This window comes from Astatotilapia calliptera, chromosome 2 (assembly GCF_964374335.1).
Source record: "Astatotilapia calliptera chromosome 2, fAstCal68.1, whole genome shotgun sequence".
Classification (NCBI taxonomy): Eukaryota; Metazoa; Chordata; class Actinopteri; order Cichliformes; family Cichlidae; genus Astatotilapia; species Astatotilapia calliptera.
In genome coordinates this window covers 32,094,577-32,114,110 of record NC_137423.1, presented here as the reverse complement: position 1 = coordinate 32,114,110, position 19,534 = coordinate 32,094,577, and the positions used below count along the sequence as shown (strand labels likewise).

The following is a 19,534-nucleotide window of genomic DNA, read 5'->3' as shown; positions in this document are numbered from 1 at the left end:
ATACTGCCTCTCTGTTATGCAAGATAACAAGTTGCTGGAAACAAGAGGAACCTGAGACGAAGCTAAAGAAGCAACAGTTTTAAGAGGTTTTGTAATATGCATCACTTATTCAGCAGCCATATGCCACTCCTGCCATGCAGCTAAAATGCAGTGTTTCAAACAAATGAGATCGTTAGAAGAAAACAGTTCTGGTGTTTCCTGCAATGTCCAAATTAAGACTGCAGATCTAGGTGGTGCATACAGTTCTGTGTAATATGAACTATTGTCTCAGTTATTTGTAGTCTGTTGATGCCAGTCCTAGGTCACATAACAAGCCCTCTGCAAATTAACACAAGTCAATAAATAGACTGGATCTGCATGGTTGGGAATACTGAAGAAAGCATGCAATGCTTTGAGGTAAAATTAAAATTCTTTGAAAAAATAGCATTTAGCCACTGAGCATGATTATGCCGGAGAATAGGATAATGCTCATTCCAAAGGTGATTCCAGCCGCTTGCAGGTATATAAAACCTGATCTTCACTTTGTTGCTTCATCTGTCCTCCTCCCTTCTTTCTATCACATTGTGCTTTTCCGCATGGCCTCATAGTACCTTGAAACACGAATCTATCAAGACCTCAAGCTGCAACATTATATGCATCAGTTATAGTTGAAATGTGTGAAAACTGAAGGGGTAAAAAAAAACAGTACCAAAAAACACAGCTTTATTTAATTATCTTGGGTAGAGCAAATTCAAATCAGGCCAACTGATGCAGCCATTTACAAAATCTTTAAAGTGTCCTTCAGATCCCACACTCACAGCATTTGGGAGAAATCAAAGGGAATTTGTCTTCCCCATGGGCTCGAACACAGCTCATTTTGCCCGAATATATCCTGTCCTAATCCAGTCAATAAAAACAGACCCAAATAACTGACAAACCTTTCACATGATCTTGTTTTTCTCTTTTGCTAGTCTTATTGGCATTGTACAGATTACTGCTAGATGAGATAATTGTTCAGAAAAAATGTTCACAGGGGAAAAGCATAAGAAATATTATTGGGTTTATAAAAACAGGGTGGGAAGTTAAGAATGCATCCACATTCATACGCATAATCGTGGGACACAACTATCCCTTTATCCCTTCAAAGGTTTATTTTCAAGCATAATCATATAGTTTTGATAAATATTTTGATTTTGGCCTAGCACACAGGCTTACCATGTTTGAACTATTTGGGCCATTGTGTCCTAGACGTTCTGACATATTTCTGGCAGCAAGCTGTGGGGGGAAGCTGAGGCATGCAACAGAAATCAAGGGGGAATTTGAAACACACAGAAAGAGATATAAGGAAAAGAGTATGTTAAAAAAAATTAAAGTGAGGCAATTAAAAAGGGGGGGGGGGGGGTTGTTGTCAAGCTATGTTATAGAACATTAAAGAAAGGCATCCAAGCAGAACTGAAAAAGTGGGGATTCTCCTCAGAAGCTTACAAGTTCAGAGATATGCATAAGAGAATATTTGCAAAAAGTCCCTGCACTTTTTACTGTCATTACTCAACTTAATCACAATTATTAATTTCTTTGCTTATTTTAAGATAAACTTAGAAAGTAGTGTAATTAAGTATAAACTAAATTAGGAAAATTAACAATTAACCCAAAAAGACCTTATGATTATAAACATATGCCAAATGAATGAGCCCTTGTTCTTGAAATCATAGCAAATGGTCTGGGACTCCAGGAGTTGACAGTACATGACAGTCATTCAGCTCTGTATTCTTTCTCTTTCATTTCTATAACGTGCCTGAGTACCGCTGATCCAATGCCAAATACGAAGGTAGATCAACGGGCTTGTCTGTCATGTTTTATTATGGCTTGGTATGTCTGTCCAGAAGGGGATATGAGCAGCCAGCCAGACAAACAAAAGCTTCTGTTACCTCGAATGCAACCACAGAGCATTTCTGGATATGGATCATTTATACAGTATCATTGGCCTACAGATTTAACACTAATCAGTCAAAGTACTGCTAGTTTTTCCCTACACACAAAAGAAGTAAATTATCTTTGGCGGGCTCTTGACATGGTCGTTTCTCAAGAAGGGAAAAGGGACTTGAGTGAAGCAGGTGGTCACTTTGGGAGGAGGGACGGGATACCAAAAGGAGACACATGGAGCAGAAGCACCCAGGTATCAGGTTTCCACAAGGCAGGCCTTTCACAGCTGAATGACGGCGGCATGACCTTCCAGTTACGTTGGAGGCTTTGCAGCAAACATTCCAAAAGCGGTTTGCAGTCTGACCATAAAATAGATGCTGCTCTGTGGTAACACTGACTAGTTAGTGTTTGAGCAAAGTGATGGTTATGTAGTCTATCATAGATTTTCTTTGTATCGTTTCCAATATACTTAAGGGCACTCACTTACCTTGGATTGCTCAAGCAAAGCCAAGGAGCTTCAATTTATTGCTTCTGTTCTTGTATTCTTGACTTCTGTTGAGAAAAAAAAACACAATTAGTATGATTTGTACACAGATTAAGTATTGCTAAGACAGCAAAGAAACCTTTGCTGCTCTCTTTTGCAATAACATTCCATGTTGCTATATAAAGTTGAGTTTCAGTCACATGCTTGACAGATGACAAAAAGCTATGCATGTCTTTTCCACATAGAAGTCCCTGCTATGTTACGAGGTGCATCTCCATATGAATGATAAAGTCAAATGCTGTGGTAGGATTCAGTACTAAGTGATGAAATTTAGCTGTGCTATAGAATGTTAGCCTACACATTAAGAGATGGGAAAGGCAGAACTGAAAAAGTGGGGATTCACTTTAGAAGCTTACAAGCTTACCATACTTATGCATAAGAAAATATTTACAAAAAAGCCCCTGCACTTTTTACTTTCATGACTAGACTTAATCACAGGTATTCATTCCTTTACTTCTTTTTAGATACGTTTATAAAGTAGTCTAATGTAGTAGACTACTGATGCTGATCAATCATCACCTTAAGAGGCTTTAATAATTAACCAACAAGTAGCTGGAAGCAGTGTTGACACTGGTAAGGAAATATGTCTTTTTAAATCAATTTAACCACTTGTTTGTCTCTAAACTAGCCAAACTACAACAAGTAGGTTTGCTAGAAATTGATTAAAAATGAAGAAAATTTGGCTATAGAGGAATTCAGAGAGGAAGTATACTATTAAAAATGCTAATGCATTGATCTGCCTTAGTTTCACTGCTTCATGGAAGACTGTAAAAATATCAAACCACAACAGAAAGGCAGAAATGCGAAGCAATAATAGCAAATATAGCAGCAAAGTTTGTTGCCTAAATTGAATCTATCATTTAAATTCTGAGCATCATTCTTTACACTAAGTCAGTCTTGTGTTTGTGAAAATCAAGGCAAAGCTGAAAATGTGAGACACGTGCTGTAACTAGCCCAACATCTTACAGGTCTTATGCCAATTATTGTGTTATTGTGAAACAAAGCCCTCTTTTTGTCAGTCTCAGTACAAACAGAACCAGACTTGATGTGCGCAGAGACATGCAGCACCAGTGGGAACATGCCCTTCAGGAAAATTCTTCTTCAACCCCATCATTAACTTCCCCCTTCCCAACATTTTATGTTCAATAACCTAAACTGCTCATTACTATATTTGTGAGATGGAACAGTCAGATTTTAATACCTGTGCAATGTAACAAAGCCCCTAACAGTGATGCAAAGTTTAAAAAACGTAGTAAAGTTTGGCCTGTTTTCTGTTGCACCAATAGAATACATAGCTGAGATAAAATACCAGCCAGTAATGGGTTCGCATTACATGTGTGAAGTGAGACTTGCACCACAGCAGCTGTGTATACTCATGCCCCTGTTACTGATTCGGACTGTTATGTCACAGAATACAACAAGGTAGACTAAAGAAAATGTGACACTGTGTTTGCCTTAGTGATAAAGTTATTATATGTGTAAGCTTTTAGGTGTTGTGCTACAACGTCATGATAGAAAATGACGAAATAGGCATATCGGATTTAACAAAATCAAAATATATGAGACAGTTTGCCCCACCCTCTTTACTCAGTGTCTTGGTAAGACCACACACACATAGCACATCTGCAGGTATTTCTGGAAGATAAAATGTGGTCAACAAACAGTGAAGGAAGCAAATAAAAACACGCAGTGCCCAGAAGTACCATACCACAGTCCACGACACAGATCGTGTCGCTTTGCCTCTCGGCTTTACTTGCAGAGGGAGTAGCACAGTGCACAGCCCCACCCAGGCCTCCAGTCACACACATTCCTTGATAGAGCCCTCAGGCCAGCTGGAAGAAAGCCCAACCTCTTCTACAGTGACTAACTCCAAAGAAATGTCCTCCTTCTGACACTAACTCTAGCTTTATTTTGTGCTGCCCACCCCGCACACAGCTGGAGTGCCCACCCACCTGCAATGAGTCCACCACACACCCCCAACCTCCAGGTTCCACTCAAACAAGCAAAAATGCAACGTTAAGTCAGCAGTGCATCTGTGATGGCACCCTAAGACGTGTGTCAAATGTGCATTGAGAGGTTACATTTGTGTCTTTTGGCTTAACATGCGCTTCACTGACGCAGTAAACAGCAGCCAGCTCATCACCCCATCACTTAAAAAGAGACATGCCTCCAAACCTGGACTGTTAACTTTCATACTTTGTGTTTAAGTAGGTCAATACATTCTGGAAACTGATCAAAGCAGCTTTAGTCCGTCTACCAATTTGATTGCCAAATCCAATCAATTTAGTAATGAGAAAAGAGGAGCAATGTGACAATGATTAAGGCTCAATTTCAGAGTGTATCACACAGAGTGGAGCTCTGATAAAATTTGATTATGAGCAGATAAAAAGACCTCAGTACAGCAAGGCAGATACGGAGAGAAGACCAGTGACCTAATCAGTCTTGTTGTCAAAACAAAACAGACTCTCTTTCCCCCCCTGCTGCATTGTATTTAGACACAGCAAAAGCGAAGAAATACCAAAGAAGACAGCAGTATCTGGCCTTCAATGTTCCTTCACAAAAGCAGATAGGACGTGCACGTGTGACGTGTATAAAAGGAACGAGAGTCAAAATAATTGGTTGTTTTCTGCACTCCATAGTCCACATAGCCCTGTAGCAAACCACAAGTCCAACATAAGACTAAAGCCTGCCCACTGACGCTAACTTGGCCTGCTTCTGATTAAGCCATTGTGACTTTGGCAGGAGTCATGCACCAAATGGAAAAATTGAAGAAACTCTTAAAATCCTCCTCTCTTGCTCTTAAAAAATCAGAAATGAGGGGTTGCATTTGAAGCATACTTCAGCTTTGCCTTGATTTTCACATACTTTTTAAGCTCTGCACAGTTCTGTCATAACTGCTTGTTCTCTATTACACACCAAGACATTTAAGACCTCAGTTTTAATTTCCTCTCTCGAGGGTTCTTACAGGTTTTTTAGAGATCCTGTTCCTTTGCATTCCTATTTTTTGCATTCCTATTATTACACCAAGAACTGCCTTTGAGATTGTATATGTAACACTGTGCTATAGACAAAAAACTTGATTTGATTTGAAAAAAAAAAAGCTTATTCAAACTATTTTTTAAGATCTGTTCTGCTATTAAATGAGAAGTGATCCTGGGCTAATGCCCAACAATAGTTTCAGTGGCATGACTATCAAGCAGCTAGGATGTAAATTTTGAACTGGCATAACAAGTTAGACCAAAGAGAAGCGCCAAGTTTGAACAGATCAGCCATATAAAAAGAACATCACAAGAGGCTTACTGACACATTAAACAGGTCACGCCAAAAAATTGCCACGCTTAGTTTAACATGGCAATATATTCAGCTGCTGCTTGAATGAGAGCAAATACAAGTCCATTCACGGAACAGGGGACAAGGTTATGAGTAGGAGTTAGGTGGCAACCATAGCAGCAGAATGTATATATAGATGTGAGACTTCCTTTGCTGTAAGAACCTGAAGCATAAACAGAGCATCAGGATTGTACTTTCAATTCACACTTCTATTTAGACCACACGAGAGTTCCATCCTCGAATATCTTGTGCCAGATAAAGAAAAACCATGTTGAATGTATTTCTCAGTTTACATTCCAAGCATGGTTGCCCTGACATTTAGGGCATGTATCTCCAAGTAGTGCTTAGTAACAGATGGCTTTTGATATTTTTATATAGGAGATGTTTGGAGGAGTACTGGTGCGAGTTCTTGCTTTATCAGACAGAAATGATTCACGCCCTTTTTGAGCTCCATGCTTGGGAAGGTCCCACATTGCTAAAATCTACAGTGAAATAGTCTGAATTGCATGCAGGTGCGTGGTTGCCACAGAATTATTTGTGACTTATTGTGACTATTTCATCGCAAATTTAAAATAACTGTTTCTCAAAAACAAGACAAGCTAATGATAGGCGCTCCACAGAGAATACTGAGTACACACTGAAACATTCCAGCAGTGGGTGAGTGAGAAGGGCGTGGCTGCTGGGTGGATTGCCTAGAAAGACGTTCTGAAATTGCACACTATGGTTAAATTTTTATTTGCAACTTTAGGGAAGAAAAATGTTGCTCATTGAAAATCTTCTCACTCTATACATTTTGCATTGTTTTATCCAACCAATATCCAGGGTGTGCGTCTACGGAGTCGTCCGGAATGCTTGGTTTCGTAATGAAAGCCAAGTGTGAAAAGGATACGCTATAGTTTGTTCGAAACCACCACGCTTTCTTTCAGCTTACTGAACACCCCCCGCCCCACCTCTTCAACCACCCGCTCAACAAACCCATGAGGAAATAGCAGAGGAAGCATGCCAGAGACCAGTTTCCTTGCATTTTATACTGGAACATATGAGTAACACCATTCCTCGCGCCTGTGCTGTCAGTCAACACTGCGAGAATACGCAGTTGCGCTGGCAGAGAACTGCGATAAGCATCTCAACACTGTCAAGGCTCCAAACTGTCATGCGGCATGCTCTTCTTCCAGTTCTTCCTACTAACGACGCTGGTTGTCACATGGGTGAGAAGAGCCGCAACATCGGAGTGAAAGAAAAAGAAAAATGTGATCAATGAAGCTTTAAAATTTCAAGGTGTGCTTTTTGGAATTCCAAGTGACCTACATTGCTAGGTGACAAAATAATGTACCCTCTGTACTGCTGCACTGGTAGACAGAGCAAGTATTTAGACAAACAGTATCCACCCCAGGCCAAGATGAGGCCCTGTTAACTGACGAGCATTTCAGCTTTGGGGCGGTTAGGAGCAGCTCTGAATGTTTGAGCAGCTGAAATATAAATCACGCTTCAAATTTATTATGTTTAAGGTCCACACCCTCTCTTGAAGCAAAACTCTACACCTGAAATATCATGTTTAGTTTGGTTATTCACACCGTATTATCACCAAGTAAAGCTAAAAACGCTAAACATAATGCCGATTAAATGACAATCACTACATTTGGCCCTTTAAGCAGCCTGTGTTATAATCAATCACCTTGACTAGAGCAATTTGAGAAATGCCACACGTGGGTCACCCAGTGTGAGTTAAGTGCACGTTGTAGAAAAGACTACGCAGAGCAGGGCAAAAATCAGCTCTCGCTAACCCTCCTCTAAAGTGACTTTTGGGTGTGGCAGGAGGGAGCTGCAGAGGACACGCAACAGCACAATGAAATTTGACTTCCAAGTGAGATTAAACAAAGGATCTTTCTGAACTCCTGATTCTCAACTTATACACCCACTTCACATAAAATATAGGCAGCACTACATGCAGTGATTCTACTTTAAACCACAGCTGAAATGATGCCATTTTAGGCTTTAAATATATTATGGGAAAGAAAATAATCCCCTGACTTTAGGGTTTCAGAAATGCCTCTTTTTCTTTTCCCCAAACATGCAAAGTCTCAGCTCTTCCCCCTGCTCTGCCTCAAACCTGGTTTCAATTAGCTTGTCTTTCCAAACCACTACATTCCATTACTCCCCTCCTCAACCCCCTGCCCCGCCCATCCCCCCCTCACCAACTCACTCCATGACTCTCTTTCCCTGTCTTCCTCCCTTCTTCTCCCCCTGCACACCCTGGCCAGGAGCCCAGGTTGAGAGACCCATGGTAAAATAGACAAAGACAAATCTTTCTCTGCTCAAGACCTTAAAAAGTAAGTCATGAAATGCATATATGCCTCAGAGCCAAGCAGCAGTGAAAGTTTTCAACTTCATGTTGCGCAACACAAACCAAAAAGGTTTTGTTCAAAAGCTGATACATATTTAGCCAATAAACGGAAGCAGTTTGCATTTAAAAATATAATACTTTTTGTATCTCTCTCTCTCTATATATATATATATATATATATATAGAGAGAGAGAGAGAGAGAGAGAGAGAGAGAAAGAGAGACCACCAACCAACAACACAGTGAATCCAGTGAAAAGACATAGAAAAAGCCATAATCATGACTTTTCTGTCTTCGCCAGCACACCCTTAGTATCCCACAAAGGACATTTAAATGTAATTTGCTGAGACCCGCTGCAAAAAACTGTCTGTAGCGTGGATGGTTTTCCTTTTTTTCACTGGCACTAAAGGGTGTGCCACTGTGAGGAGACAGCAAACAAAAAGGGAGGGAGAGAAAAAAAGAAGGGGGAGGAGAGAGGGGGGATCCACACCCAAAGTTGTTGCTGTACACTCTCATAGGGAAGTAGTAGTAACTTTTTAAACTTCCATTTCTTGGCAAACGACATTGGATTAGATAAGAGAGACATCTGAGCGATAACATCAACACTGTCAACAATCATTTCGGCACCTCTTTGATATAACTTTAAAATGTGGGTTATTAAGGTCCTGTACAAAAGAAAAAGTCCCACTCACTATGCAAAGTACATCTACACATCCACACTGCACAAAGGTGAAATAACTACACAAATGTAGCTATTCTTATTTGTTATCTCTAAGAAGGATCAAAATCATCTAAAGGCAATAAAGTATATAGCCATGAATGACTTATATGCATCTTAGTAAACTGCACAACTTCAATCTAGTCTGCATTCATGTGGTGGGTGTGTACCCACACCCTCATCTCCTGTCCTGCTCTATTTTAATTAAATATTTATCATGTATGAATGTTTTCACACAAAGTTACTGCCACTCTACATATTTACAATGAAAACAAATAACACTGTTTAGGCAAGATGCTCCTATGCAAAAACATTCCCTTAGGGGAAAATAAAAAGTCCTTGAAAAACTCTGGAGACAAGTTTTCTAGTCATATAAAACAACTCATAATAATCTTACAATGATAAACACGCTCACTGCAAGTGCCTGGTGCTATGAACAAGAATGCTGGACAGATAACTGTGACGCCTTTGCAAGTTAGTTATTTAAACTCTGGCCAAGTTGGAACGACTGATTTGTTGTCTTGCAGCAGAGTTGTTAAAGTTCAGAAACCGAAAGAACAGTTTAAAAAAAAACTTTTAACTTCAATTAAAGAAAATAAAAAAGTGTGCAGCTTTACCTGTGCGCAGCCTTAGCGCCCTAGAAGCCTCACGCCTGCTTGAGCATCCTTGAAAACTTCTCCACTTCTCCTCACTCCAAGAAAAACACTTTCACACTGTCACGCCTTCGCAGTCTGCTAGGACTCTGTCAGTCTTTTTCGATTTCTTGATCAACCAGATTTCCAGGGCGTTTTCTGCCCCCTCTCTCTCCCTCCCTCCACCGTTCTGAGTTGATTTTAACCTCTTTTTTTCTGAGTGGCTGCTAGTCTGGGCTGAGCAGAGTGGTTGGACAGGGAGCTGGGCTGGGCTCCTGGTTAGCAGAGGGAGGGGAATCCAGGGGAGGGGACCCGTGTACGGGGAGTGGTCCTTAGTGTTCATGGGACCACCCACTGCTTCACAAAGACGGTTGCAAAGACATGCAACAGGAAAAGTGAGCTCTGCTTGAAAAAAAGAACTTTCAACACTTAAATGTCAGGTTTTCAAACTCTTGTTATCCGAATGTAATCAGCACTATGTAACAAATTATTCAGGCAAGAAACTTGTACTGTTTTTATCATGATTTTTCTGTTTAAAACAGCTTTTTGCCCACTTCAGTTTTTGTTCTACAGTATAACAATGAAGTACACAGAGAAGAAGAGATGCACTCCACAAAATGGTTATCATGACAGACAATGACATCAACATGTTATTAAAACATTTACACTGCCGCACATAAACTGACACAAAGCTATCATTACCAAAATGGTTCGGGACGACGGCCTTTAGTTAAACACAAAAGGCAAGGTGTCTATTTACAAGACAGGATTTACAGAAGTCTGTCGCTTTAATGGGGCCCACCCTGTGCTAGTGAACTGCAGTAGCAATATAATTTATATTAAATAATTTTTGCATCTAATTTGGACATTAAAATGTATTCCACATTTTCACTGTGCTTTACACAGGTTGTTGTTGTTTTTAGCTCACTTTCATACGCTGAAAACTGTAGTTGCAGTAGTCATTGCTGTAATTGTCTGTGTGCTGTATGTTGAGTGTGTCACATGAAAGTTTATTTTTAGAGTGAAACTGCTAATGTTAAGCTTAAAGTCCTAGATTAATGTCAGAGTACTTCTTTTACATCCCACTGTGTTAAAAGTACTGCAAAGCCAAACACTGAACGTTATGAATTAAAACCAAAACATTCTAAATGATCATAGCTATGAAATGTTTCAATGTGGTATGCAGACACGCAAAGCGATGGCATGATAGCTTGTTACGAGAGTCACTGGGCGGTTCCTCTGACAAATCATACTGGGATTATGGGTATGGCTGTGTCACCAACAGGCTTATAGATGAGAACATCTGATAAGCCATGACTAACACTATGTTTTAAAAAAAGGTATTCCCATCCATTTTTGTTCCCAGTGTACACCAGCAGCTTTGTTAAATGAACTTAAGTACTCCCCTCAAGGACATGTTTCGAAAAGTGTTTATTTGGGCGTTCCTAACGCTACTAATGCAAGTGTGAAAGCTGTTACTACAGTGTTTAGCAGAGCAGAATTTATAACTTATGTGCTGGTTTCTTGTAGCTCACCACAAGCTAACCTTTACCATCACTTATCCATTATTTTTATTTTTATCCTATTGTATATATAATTTTATTTCATTTCATTCTATTGTATATAGTATTTTATTCTATTCCATTCTATTCTATTCTGTACAGTTGTGTACAGTATCTTATTCTTATTGTATTCCAGTGTTCTCTAATTTTATATACAACTATATATAACTTTGCACTGTTCACTTTCTGCTAGACAAAACAAATTTCCCACGTGTGAGACTAATAAAGGTTATTTTATCTTATCTTATCTTATTACTCTTGGCTGCTTTTACCATCTAGCATAGCTGTATATAGCTATGGATATTTTGTGCCACATGCTTTTATCAGTAACAGTAATTTTGGAGGGTTGTGGATTTTTTGCCAGTCTTGGTAGCTGGGGACCTCCGTCAGGACCTCAACTCCTGGCCGCCACACGGCTACGGTGCCTCCTGCGGGTGTTGGGCCTGCAGGAAGATGAGTCCATGTCCCTTTTTCGGGCTGTGCCCGGCCGGGCCCCATGGACTAAGGCCCGGCCACCAGACGCTCGCCCTCGGGTACCCTCCCCAGGCCTGGCTCCAGGGCAGGGAGGGTGAACTGCTCCCTCTGAATCGCTCTTTGTCTTGTCCCTCACCCAGGACCAATTTGTCATGGGAGACCCTACCAGGGGGCAAAAGCCCCCAGACAACATAGCCCCTGTGATCCCTGGGACACACAAACCCCTCCACCACGATAAGGTAGCGATTCACGGAGGACAGGAGGCAGGGAGGAGGCCCCAGGGCAGACCCAGGACACGCTGGAGAGATTATATCTCTCGGCTAGCCTGGGAACACCTTGCTGTTTCCACGGACAAGCTGGAGGAGGTGGCTGGGGAGAGGGAAGTCTGGGTTTCTCTGCTTGGGCTGCTGCCCCCGTGACCCCGCCCCAGATAAGCGGAAGAAAATGGATGGATGGGATTTTTTGTTTGGGTTTTTTAGGGGGAATATATGTGTGCATCCAGTTTTGAAAATAGAATTCATATGTGGGTTGTGGATGCACATGTGTGTTTTAAGTGTACACATGTGCGTCTCCCCTTCTCACAACAGTGTCTAGTGTCTTTGAAATTCCTGCAGTGTCCTTCTCAATATGCCACACCCATACTCAGCGAGATGAAGGCAACATGCAAGGAATAGATTACATACAGAGGAAGTTACTGTGTTGTTTTTGTTGGGAGTGAACCGGGGAGTGGTACTCACACGCTTGTGCTTGTGCGCGCACACACGCATATTTTAATGTTACTACACTAGAAACTTTGAGTCAGGAGATCTCAGATTTTGTTTTGTTGCGAAAACAGGGTGCAGCTCTCCCACAAAAAAGAAGGCCCGCTGTTTGTGCGCAGACGTGTGTAGATGTCTGTAATTGTGAGCACACTGAGATAAAAGTGGAGAAATAACACCAAACATGTGCAAGACATGCAGAGATCCTAAAGAACTGTGTATAAAGTGGGGTAAAGCTTTACTCTTTGGGATGGAACAGTGTTTAAAAATGTTCAGGGGAAGTTTCAAAAGAGTTTTTTTCAAAAGTTTCAAAAAGAAAAACGTTACTTTAGTGTTTAAAGTATACTGTGTGTATGAGTGCACAACTACTAAAGCAATCATCTAGTGCTTATAGTATTTTCCACAGAATTTAACGTTTTAACTTGAACAGAATAAGATTTCACCCACTTTCGAAGTACAGCGCCTATTTGATTCCCTTTCTTGCCAACGGGGTGTGGCCTTTAAAGAACAGTCTTAGCTACCAGAAAATGCTGATTCCAGACAGACAACTCCTGTTATGTGTCTGCTAGCAATCAGGATTACTCCTGTCAAAAACGATGCACTGCTCACAAACTTTTCAGTAGGAGTTAAATGTTTACAGTTATTTAATAACTCATCAGTAAATCATATCATTGGTTATTTTTTCAGATACTCATGACGTTTATCTATAATACAGGTGTTCACATATAAATTTCTTATAAATATATCTGCTTTTATTCTAAATGAACTCACTGCAGCAGGTCAGAGGGAGACAAAGATAAGCAGAGCAGTCAGTTAGCTCTGGGACAACTCAAATGTGGACTGTTCAAACTGGATAATTGTGAAATGTGCTAAATATCTTCCATGCTCTTGCAAAGTCAATGTCCTCTGTGTATCACTGTTTTGTTGCAGATCACTCACTTGAATACAAGGATATGTGGGAATGGGTGTGTTTCCTGGCTCTAGGTGTGTCAGCCAGTGTGAACCAGCGCAAATAGCTTGGCTCAGACGCACGATGAGTCACAGCCCATGACTACAATGAAAACATGGGCAGCTCAGACTGCAGAGAGGAGTAAAATCAGAGGATTAGATTGGGATGGACGGTTGAATAAATGTGTGTGTGCTTGTGTGCGTATGTGTGTGTGTCTGCGTGTGATTGTTTGTGTGCGTGTTATGAATAATTTCTCCCGCAGGATAAGGGAAGTCACATGCCACTGGCCTAACTGTAACTTGTGATATGACTGAATAAAAGTAACATAACAACCAGACAAAATAACTTTTAATCTATCAAATTTCTTTCAGCAGCTGTTTGGACCTGCCTATAGGTAAGAAGGTGTGAGTAGAACACCTGATTGTGCAACACAGGCTTAATCATACACAATGGACTGATCTCAATCAATGATTTCCAACCACATATCAGGTTTTTAAACTGAATGAACACATAACTCCAATTTTAGCCAAACTACATTGGCTCCCTGTTAAATATTGCATAGATTTTAAAATTCTTTTGTTCACTTTTAAAATTCTAAATAATTTAGCCCCCGCCTATCTCTCTGAACTACTCCACTTATACAATCCCAACAGAGCACTTAGATCATCCAATCACATGCTCCTTGCACAACCTAGGTCTCGAATGAAGTCGAGAGGAGACCGGGCCTTTGCAACCGTGGCACCCAGATTCTGGAATAACCTCCCTGTACATATTCGTACTGCCGAGTCTATCCAGTCTTTTAAATCACGTCTTAAAACTTATCTTTTTACTTTGGCTTTTGATTCTAACTAGTTGGCTGTTTTAGGTTATTGTGTTGTTACCTATTGTTTGTTGTCCTGTTTTATTGTTTGTTTTAATTGTCTCGTGTTTTTACTGACTGTGAAGCACTATGGTCAACACTGTTGTTTTAATATGTGCTATATAAATAAATTTTGATTTGATTTGATTTGAATGGATGGTATAATGGCTTTGAAAGCTGCAAATAAAATGTAGTATACGATGGAAAAAGAGAAAGATTTTATAGTATATCTGTAAAAAATAAATCACAAATATTGAAGGAAACTATGATCTTAGATTCAGACCATGCCAGCAGTGTACTGTAAGTATCTTGTTTGTAGGTATTGAGATGATTTTCAAGATATGATAAATGTCTATTCCAGAGCACATTTAAGAATATAACTCAATGTTTGCTGCTTTTTGTTTCTAGAGACATTGTCAAAATGCTTCTGTTATGATTTTTTCAAACTTCTGTTAAATAAGTGGACGAAGATGGATGGATGGATGGATGGATGGAGTATTCAGTGTAATGACTACCCATCCCTGGCAGTAATCCCAGAAAAAATGAGAAAAAAAGAAATTCAACGCATCTATTTGACGACAAGATTACTTTCTGTAGTTTTGCTTGCTTGAAAAGTTTGCTCAAAAGTATTTTAAAAGCCTGGTTTGCATTCAGAGAGCTTATCAAAAGCAGGCGGTCAGTACGCAGAAAGTGAGCAAATAGAAGTTCTTTGTAGCTTCATTAGATTTTTTTTACACAATGCAACATTGTCGATATTGTGTTGAGTGTTTTTCCAGCCAATGCTGAAGACAGAGTGAGATAAACATTGTCAAAGAGGCATTGTCAGTAGTGGAGAATGTCAAAAGAAATTCACCACAAATTCCACTTGTGTTTTTGGTGAATGAATGCACTATTGTAGAAGATGAGTTCAAAATAACTGCAAAAATAATCAGAACAAACACTGACCTGTCTTATGTTCCTACAGCTGCTGCCAGTTTCTTTTTATTTACTTATTTAGGATGTTTTATCTTTTTCTATGGTTTGATTCTGAAAGCAAATCAAATTGAAGTAAGAACTTCTTTAAGGAAAACACCCACTAAATCTAAAAGAATTGTATTCTATTGCACTGCTAAAGAATAAAAGTTTTTTTAATAAGTTATTAATATAGGCACCCTCTGCAATTATACTGTGCGCAAAAAATAATTAAGTATAATGACAATATTTGTTAAGTTTAGTTTAATAAAGAGAGATCATGAGAAGGAATTAAACATGATTTATTGATGTATAGAATTAAATTTGAGGTATTTGCCAGTTAGACTCCAATGGCCATCCCAGCTGTGATTTTGATTAGGGCAGGACCCACCAGAGTCTAGACGCTGGTGGTGGAGATGGAGGCATGAATGGAGCCTCAGTGATGAGGGAAAGAGGGTGATGGGGAAAGAGGTGTGTTGCACAAAGGCGTCTGCAAGGAAGAATGATGGATGCGCAGGAAGATTTAAAGCACGCAGAGTGAAAGCTGATTGGCCTGAAGAAGGCCGGCAGAAAGATGATTGGGGTAGACCAGTGATGTCACCGTCACCTTGACTGCCAATACCTGGGAAGCAGTCAGATGTGTGACTACAGATCTTCTTGTACAGCTACAAGCATTTCACCCCCATGTCATACTGTGTATGGTTGTGTGTGTGTGACAAATAAAATTTGAATTTGAATTTTGAATTCTTTATTGAACTAATGCATAAGCTTCATTTCAATAAGGAGAGATCATTAGAAGGAACTGAACATGATTTATTGATGTAGAAAATACAATTTGAGGTATTTGACTGTCAGACTTCGATGGCCAATTACAGCAGAACAGAATCCCAGAAGTGATAGGTATTAGGGCAGTATACCCAAAGAAAAGAACGCATTCTTGCCGTGGCAGGAAGATCTGATCTATAGGGAATGGAACATATGAATTTATGAAGCAGCAGAGTAGAAATTGAGCCTGCGACAAGACTCGAGGGCCATCGGGGGCCAGGAGGGTGGAGAGAAATTGTAATAAGGCATGAGGACAGACTAGAGCTAAGACAGGGACGTAGATCCTTTGATTTGGCTCAGAGCTGAGGTACGACAGGAGAGATACAGAGAGTTAGTGATAAGGCTGAGAGCTGGCAAAGGAGACAGGAGAGATTGAAGGGCAGAGAGGAGAGGCTGCCAGCTTAGGGGCACTGGAGGCCAACCTGCAGCAGAAAGATGATAGGAGACAAGAAAGGGTTGCAAAATGCAGGAAAGAGAAGAGCCTGCATTAAGACTCAGAGCCGCTGTTGGCCAATAGAGAGCAGAGAGCCTACAATAAGACTGAGAGTTGCACAGACAGGAGAGAAAAGAGCCTGCATGGAGGCGCGGGCTGGCCAACAGAGAGCAGAGGGCCTGCAAAAGGCTGAAAGTTGCAAGACAGGAAACAGTAAGCCGATAATCACCAACATGTGAACGACAAGAGAGATTTACCTAACCAAAGCTTCCTGGAATAACAGAAAGAGGCTAAGGGTTTTGTTTGTTTGTTTGGGGTTTTTTTTATTATATAAGGTTCACTATAGTGGACTGAATGAACTTCCGTATAAATGGCTTATGCAGATGTAAAAATCAAAGCTAAACATATCACCCTATTAAGAAAAAAGAAAACAGGCTCCGCCCCCTCACCTGAATTCCACACATAAACTTTGATCAGTTTCATATTACTTGGTATTGAAAAACTGAAACGTCAGTAATTATTGCAAAGACCAAAGCCTGACCTGACCTATCCGGGTCTAGCTTTGCTAAATACAACTCATGACTCTCAGAGATTTAAAAAAAAAAAAAAAAAAAAGGCATTTATCTGCACAGTTAGTTTAAGGCATGACCCAACTGAAAAATTTGAAACAAATGGGGGTATGTTGCGAATGCTGAGCAGACACAGTTCATGCTTTAGTAAAGAAAAACCACTGCAGGCAAGAGAATGTCTAACCTGAACACCCCTCTTGCCTCTACAATGGTGGACAGGGTCTGCACCTTTATAACTATGGCTAGATTTCACTATATGTCCTATCTGTAAGGTTTTGAATAGCAAAGTGACTTGAGCCGAATTTGCCCACTTTTTAGTTGGCTACTCATACAGAACATGTGGACTACTGCCACATGAGCTAAAGAGAGGAATCCTCACCTTCTGCTTACAGGAGTGGGATGCAATATAATGAGAAAACTAACTTGAATGTGTTGGTGCAAGTGCTGCAAACTTAGCTGCGGAGGATTCGCTAGAGTTGCTGCAGATTTAACTCTAGATGAATGTGAATGATCAGGCTGAGTGATTAGACTGGGAATTTTAGCTTCTTACCAAGCTTTGAACTTATGAAATTCCACTAGAATGTGTTTTCAGTATCAGCCAAAGCAAAAAGTTAAATGAGATGTCATGCAAATAACCACAACTGAGAATGAATTAACCATATTTTTTAAAAAGCTGAATACAGTTTCACTTGCCAAACCCGGGCTTGATTACTGCCACACCTGCTGAATCAAGAAATCATTTCAATAGAACCTGTTTGACAACGTGAAGTTGGCTAAAAGCTTGAGGGGGGGAAAAAACACCCATCACACCACAATCTAAGGAAACTCGAGAACAGATCACCAAGGGACTGACATCTATCAGTCTGGAAAGGCTTACAAAGCCATTTATTAGGCTTTGGGACTTGAGGGAATCACTGTGAGAGCCATTATGCAGAAATGCAGAAAACTGGGAACACTGATTAACCTTCCCAAGATTGGCTGTCCTACCAAAATTACTCAAAGAGCACATCAATGACTCATCCAGAAAGTCACAAAAGAACCGAGGGCAACATCCAAAGAACAGCAGGCCTCATTTGCTTAGAGATTCAGCAAAAATAGATGCGTCTGCCTAATCTTTTTTTTTTTTTTTTTTTTAAGTTAACATGTTCTTTATTTCTTTTTTTTTTTTTTCTTCTTTTTTTTTTTTTCTTTGGCCTGTCCCGTTTGGCTCTTTTGCCATCAGAATTGTTGTCTAAAGGCAAAGAAAGATGCCCAACGGATTTACTTTACCAAACTGACCATCCCAGCCTTGCCGTAATGGTCCATTTGATTCACCTTTTATTGTTTATTTTATTTTCACTTACTGAATACGGGACAGACTTGACTGGGGGAAAGAAGGGGAGAAAGAAAGAGGGAAAGAGAAACAGCTGAGAAGAGGGACGGGGGAGAAGGGCAAAAGACAATCTTAAATGGGGCATTTGTGATCGAGCACCCTCAAAATTGGCTGAATGAGAAAAATCCTTCAAAGAAGATTGGGCAAAAATTCCTTCACAGTGATGTGAAAGACTCATCACTGGTTATTGCAAACATTGCAGTTCTTGGCACCAAGGGTGGCACAACCAGTTATTAGCTTTAAGGGGCAATTACTTTTCCACATATGCCCAGGTGGGTTTGGATTGCATTTTCCCATTTAATAAATGAAAAACAGCATTTTGTATTTACTCAGTTTATCTCTGTCTAATATTAAAATGTGTTTGATCATCTGAAACATTTAATTATGACAAAAATTATAACTAGGTAAGGGGGAAAATACCTTTTCATGGCACTGTAACTATTAACAACGGTCCATAGTCATCTGGAAGATAAGCAGCCCTTCATTTCATGATGCATCAAATGTTTTCAGTTAAATACTATTTTATTTATATAGCACCAAATCACAACAACAGTTGCCTCAAGGTGCTTTATATTCTAAGGTAAAGAGCCTACAAAGAAAACGATTACAAATACAAAGAAAACAGAGATAAGCCCAACAATCATATGACCCCTTATGAGCAAGTGCTTTGGTGACAGTAGGAAGGAAAACCTCCCTTTTAACAGGAAGAAACCTCCAGCAGAATTAGGCTCAGGGGGGAGCAGCCATCTGCCGCAACCGGTTGGGGGTGAGGGGAAGACAGGACAAAGTCTTGCTGTGGAAGAGAGACAGAGACTAATAATAACAAATAATTAAATACAGAGAGATGTATAAACACATAGTGAGTGAAAAAGATGACTAAAGAGAAAGCATTCAATGCATCATGGGAATCCCCCAGCAGCCTAGAAGTATTGCAGCGTAACTAAGGGAGGATTCAGGGCCACCTGATCCAGCCATAACTATATGCTTTAGCAAAAAAGGAAAGTTTTAAGCCTAACTTTAAAAGCAATCTCAGAGCGAAGAGTTCTAATGGGGTGATATGGCACCATTAGGTCATTAAGATTAGACGGGGCCTGATTATTTAAGACCTTGCATGTGAGGAGCAGGATTTTGACTTCAATTCTGGATTTAACAGGGAGCCAATGAAGACAGGAGAAATATTTCTTCTCTTTCTAGTCCCGTCAGTACTCTTGCTGCAGCATTTTGGATCCACTCAGGGCTTTTCAGGGAGTTTTTAGGGCATCCTGATAATGACAAATTACAGTAGTCCAGCCTAGAAGTAATACATGCATAAAC

The 19,534-nt window shown here is 40.1% G+C and overlaps 1 protein-coding gene across 8 annotated transcripts in view; it reads right to left on the bottom strand.

The window, feature by feature from the left end:
• Positions 1-9,752, bottom strand: part of ahnak (AHNAK nucleoprotein) — a 32,888-nt gene extending 23,136 nt beyond the window's left edge. For all 8 annotated transcript variants that reach the window (XM_026142808.2, XM_080307700.1, XM_080307702.1 and 5 more), the window contains exons 1-2: positions 9,454-9,752; positions 2,390-2,454 (exon numbers count right to left, since the gene is read on the bottom strand). The gene's annotated coding sequence lies outside the window, so the exon portion shown is untranslated. The remainder of the gene's footprint in view (positions 1-2,389; positions 2,455-9,453) is intronic.
• Between the last annotated feature and the right edge of the window lie 9,782 nt (positions 9,753-19,534).